This window comes from Aegilops tauschii, chromosome 5 (assembly GCF_002575655.3).
Source record: "Aegilops tauschii subsp. strangulata cultivar AL8/78 chromosome 5, Aet v6.0, whole genome shotgun sequence".
Classification (NCBI taxonomy): domain Eukaryota; kingdom Viridiplantae; phylum Streptophyta; class Magnoliopsida; order Poales; family Poaceae; genus Aegilops; species Aegilops tauschii.
In genome coordinates, this window is record NC_053039.3 from 67759920 (window position 1) to 67765562 (window position 5643).

At 45.2% G+C, this 5643-nt stretch overlaps 1 long non-coding RNA gene across 1 annotated transcript; it reads left to right on the plus strand.

The window, feature by feature from the left end:
- The first annotated feature begins 4212 nt into the window (after positions 1–4212).
- LOC141022323 (uncharacterized) lies at positions 4213–4785 on the plus strand. Its single transcript, XR_012183603.1, has 3 exons — positions 4213–4308; positions 4384–4548; positions 4638–4785. It is a non-coding gene; the product is annotated as an uncharacterized lncRNA (long non-coding RNA).
- The last annotated feature ends 858 nt before the right edge of the window (positions 4786–5643 follow it).

Below are 5643 nucleotides of genomic sequence, written 5' to 3' on the forward strand. Positions count from 1 at the left end.
TAGTGGAATGGAACCATGACATTCCATTCCACTTCGTTCCCGAACCAAACACACCCTTAAGCGCCAGAGAGGCGGAGCTCCTGGGACTTCCTATTTGCCGCTAGTTGCGGCAAAGTGCTGACGTTTCGCACAAGGCGCCGCTAACCTGGGCCGGCCCATTTCCATTGGCACGACCGCGATATGAAAAACGCAAAAATAAAGAGGGCGCTTGACCTGCTGATCGATCCTGGGACCTCGTGGTCCATGGCGGGCCATGCTAACCACTGCGACAGTCAACTTCTCATGTTAAGATCAAAGCGCCAGACTTAAAGAAACATACAACAACGGCAGGGACGAACAATAACCTACTGCAAGTGAGCAACGCTAATAGCCACCATAATTCCTGGGATTTCGTACATAAAATGGCAGTCCGCCTTATATAAACATTAGGTGCAAACATTTAAATATTTCATAGAGAGAGAAAAAAAATTAAACTTGAAACATTTTTTGGAATCTAAAATATAAATTCAAAATAAAGGAACAACATGAAAACGACATTTTTTCCCTGAAATCAAGAAGAATTTCTAGAAAATGAAACATTTTCTGAAAAACATGAACAAAAAACGAAAGCGCGAACATTTTTCAAAATTACGAACAAAATTTTCTCTCTCTATGAAAATTACGAACAAAAAATTGTTCTTATAAGATGTCAAATCATGAATATATTTTAAAGGAGAACAAATTTTGAATTGTGAACAATTTTTTTGTAAACATGAACATTTTTAGAATTTTCGAACAAAATTTTGAAATGGGAACAATTTTTAAAATAACGAACAAATTTAGAATTTTTAGAACAAATTGTAAAATGGAGAATAATTTTGAAAATCACAAAACAATTTGAAATGTGAACATTTTTTAATACATGAACAAAAATTTGAAAAATAAGAACATTTTTTGAAATATGTGAACAATTTTTGAAAATAGGCATTTTTTGAAATCCATGCCATTACTTTCAAATTTCTCAAAAAATGAACAAAAATAATTCGAACAATTTTTGAAAAAACAGGAACATTTTCTGAAAATTCGGAACAAAAATTTGAAAGCAGAAATATTTTTTGAATTTGTGAATTTTTTTTGTAAAATGGGAACATTTTTTGAATTTGTGAACAAATTTTGTAAAATGGGAACATTTTTTGAATTTGTGAACAAAATCTGAAAAACAGGAAAAAAATTGAAATTTGGAATTTTTTTTGAAAATAAACTTGAAAAGAAAAAAAGAAACGGAAAAAAATAAAAAGAGGAGAAATAGAAAAAAGAAAAACGAAAAAGAAACTGAAGAAGAAAAAGCCGGTTCAGGAACCTTCTAGAAGGTTCCCAAAACCGGAAAAAAAAACCGGCTGGAAACATCATAGAAGGTTCCCAAAACCGGTGTCTGTTGTAATGCTAAAGCGGCCCGGCCCACTCGGTCGCTCGCTCGCACCTCCGGCAAATTTGACAAATTTGACCTATAATCGAAATCAAATCACAGAATGAACTGGTTCCGAAACTATTTCACACCCCTGACCCTTTTGTGTAGCGCCCGCCACGCCGGCGCCACACCCTACGGTGCAGCGCCTAGCTCCGGGGCGTTGCACCAGTGTCCACCGTGGCAGCCCACGGGCCCGCACCCAGCAGTGCAACGCCTCCGAGCTAGGCGCTGCACTTGTAATGTGCAGCGCCTAGCCGCTAGGCGCTGCACTGTGACTTATATGCAAACGCGCCAGCCCTCTCCTCCCCCACCATTGGCAGTTACAGAAAAAAGGCGGCGGCCATCTGCACTGCCCCTCTCAATCCCCTCTTCCAAATCCCTCCGATCCGACGATTTGGTCCGTGCATTTGTTCACCAATCCATCGTAGAAGGTACTCTCCTCCGATCCCCTTCTTTCTATCCATAGAAAATATTATGTTTTGAAGATTTGGGGAACCCTTGTTTGAATCTTGCATGTATTAGATTTGGGCAACTTTTGTTTGAATCTTGCGTATATTAGATTTGGGGAACCTTTGTTAGATTAGAATGTGGTTTGGATAGATAGGTTGACATGTTATTTATATAGTTTGGATACATAGATTGACATGTTTTTTGTATGGAGAAGTAGATTGACATGTTATTTGTATGGAGAAGTAGATTGACATGTTATAGTTTGGATACATAGATTGACATGTTATTTGTATGAAGTAGGCCCAAGTAGGGGGAAGCACCATATGCTTTGGATCTTGCATGTAGTAGGCCTACTTTAGTTTTTTTGAATTGAAAAGATAATCGTGTTGACATGAATGCTTTGTTGAAATTGTTAGGATGGTTTGGCTTCTCGATGATCACTGGGACCATCAACACCGGTCGTACGCTATGGCGGTGCAGTAGCGGGTAATACTGAAAGTGGCCGGTGTTATGAATTTCGTATGTTTGTTCAAACACAAATGCCCCATATGTAATGTTATGATTTGTTTGTTTGTAGGAGCTTGCACCTCTGAAGCTTCGGTCTCACGGGATCAGCCTTGGAGGGATGAGCTATGATGAGCGGTACACACCTTATGTTAGGGAGGCAGGACTTCTCCCTTTCATTGAGTTGGTCCGCCGGTCGACGCCACCCAACAATGCTGCAGCACTCACCGCGCTTATTGATCATTGGAGGCCGGAGACACACACTTTCCATCTTCGGACCGGGGAGATGACCGTGACGCTGCAGGATATCGCTATGATCACCGGTCTTCCTATCGATGGCAATCCTTTATGTATGAACACTGATTCTGAAGGGTGGCGCGCGCAGATGCAAGCCCTTATCGGTATGGTTCCTCCGGAGCCTCGGGAGCCAGAAAGGGAAGATAAGAAGAAGGAATGAGTCGCAGCGGGCGCTACTTTCACGTGGATATCATCGCACTTCGCTCATTGCCCCGATGATGCTAATGAGGACATGGTGAAGACTTATGCTCGTGTCTACATGTGGTACGTGGTATCGAGGACAATGTTTGCTGATGGCACCGGCAAGAATGCTCCATGGATGTGGCTGAAGGCATTGACCGTCTTCGATAGCAAATGGAGTTGGGGTTCGGCGACACTAGCTTACTTGTATCGACAGGTATGAAGTTGTTTCCTTTTCACTTCATTGATACATTATCAATGCGCTTTTGCGGCAAATTTGACCATGTTCTTTTTTATGTGCAGTTGGACGATGCCAGTTGTAGGCACACTGGAGGTATTGGTGGTTGTCTGCTCGCACTTTCCATATGGAGCTGGGAGCGTTTGCCGGTTGGACGACCTAAGACCGTGAAGTACGAGGATTGGGACGATAAAGACGACCCACTACGGCTCCCCACTTGGGCTTACAAGTGGGATGTGTTAAATGAGACGACGGATGATCCCTCTATAATGTACAAGTTGTACAAGAGCGAGCTGGACGCCATCACGCCTGAGCAGGTGAACCAACCTTGCATAAGTGATTATCATGCTTGTATCTTCACTCGATATCAAATTTGCACTGAATCCCATTTTGCAGGTGGAATGGGAGCCGTATGGAAAAGGAGAGAGTTTTGGTAACCCTATAGAGTTCAGGCTTAATCCGATGTGCATTAGGGATAGGGATCTCTGGCATATGCGGTGCCCACTGATATGCAACTGGGCGGTTGAGCTTCACCTGCCACATCGGGTGTTCCGGCAGTTTGGTTTGTTCCAGTCACACCCGCCGGAGTGGGAGGACACGGACAAGTTGCTACACGCGTAAGATATAATTAACCTTGAGCACTTAGCAGCTTCTCGACGGTTTCGATGATGCTAATATCTTGTTTCTAACTTGCAGGTTGGATAGGAAAAAGCAGCGGAAGATCAAGGATTGGGACAGCCATCACAGGAAGTATGTCGTGCAGTTCGCTCTTAGTGTGGAGCAAGCAAGGGCTGGAAAACGAGCCCAGCTTCGTGAGCACTGCCCGGATGCATTCAACAACTATCTCACATGGTTTCTTGCAAGTACCCGCGTGGAGGTATGCCAGCCCGCGTATGCTGAGGAGATTCTGGAGGAACCCACCGTTTTTGATGAGGTAGCCCAGCACCAGTACAACGCATTAGTTAGGAAAGGCAACTCGGTCATCCCTTCAGCTCCAATGATGAACTTTGTGGTTAGCCCTTTTTGCTTTTCCATTCGCACTTTTCACATCTTCGCTTGCCTAACACTTTGATACCCTTTCTGTTCATAGCGTGCCCAGATCAAGAAAGCAGCTGACGAGACCGAGACTATTCTGGAAACAACCCCGGCTGGCAAAAGCGATGGGGAAGGTGCACTTCGAGAATTCATTAAGGTTCACATCTCCTTCAAACTAGCACTTAACATTTGTTGGTACGTTCCATGTCTCATTCACTTGTACATGTTGCAGCGCCAGGGCCAAAAGTTAAGGCGGCTATCAAACCTTTTCGGTTGTCGTGACCCCGAGTATGTATCACCTGCACGGTCTAGGTCGGCGACACCATCAGATCCCGCTTCGGGGCAGAGCCATGGTGAACCTTTCACGGATGAGGATGTGGGTGGGGTCACCCAAGAGGTATGGCATGACGATATATATCCATTTGTTGATGCATTGCTAACTATATCCTCACACACGGTCTTTCCATATCTTTTGTTGATGCATAGGTTGCTGATGATATGACCTTGGGGACGTACCGGGCTCGGTCTGCATACGAGTTGAAGCCTAGGAGGGGAATCAACAAGTACACACCTGAAGACTTCACCCAAAGAGGCAAAAGGACGGTGGGCACCTCGCGGATGGCGGCTTTGGATGACTATTTGGATGACGATGTCGAACCGGAGGCGGAGCCGGAGCCGGAGCGTGTTCCTCTTCCTAGGAAGGTGAAGAAGATAAGCGTCAAGAGGGGGGAGGACCCAGCAAGCGTGGAAAGCACTAGTCATCTTAGTTTTTTTATAATGTTGAACTTCGAGTGCGATTTGTTATGTCGTTGAACATGGAGTGGTCGTACCTTTTATGTCGTTGAACTTGGAGTGGTGGTACCTCTATGGTAAACTCGAACTTGTTGTGATGGTCATTTCTATGAAATGAAGTCTTTTGGGAAACCTTGTTTGTTATACTTGGAGAAATGATGTCGTACCTGAATGTTTGTTATACTAGTTGTTGAACTGTGGCTGAAAAAGACCCAGTAGAGGGGGGAAGGAGGCACAGTAGGTAGGCCTCTAGTTTCAGGCAAAAAATTGCTAAGTGTTTGTGCAACGCCTAGCTCGCCGACGCCACACACTACAGTGCAACGCCTAGCTCGCCGGCGCTGCTCTGTAGAGTGTGGCGCCTCCGTGCTAGGCGCTGCATATGTCTGTAACTAGCCAAACTTCTGTTCCTTTCTGGATAGCTGCAGACATGTGCAGCGCCTAGCTCGGAGGCGCCGCACTCTACAGTGCAACGCCCAGCTCGCAGGCGCTGCACTATAGAGTGTGGCTCCTCCGTGCTAGGCGCTGCATATGTCTGTAACTAGCCAAACTTCTGTTCCTTTCTGGATAGCTGCAGACATGTGCAGCGCCTAGCTCGGAGGCGCCGCACTCTACAGTGCAACGCCCAGCTCGCAGGCGCTGCACTATAGAGTGTGGCGCCTCCGTGCTAGGCGCTGCATATGTCTGTAACTAGCCAAACTTC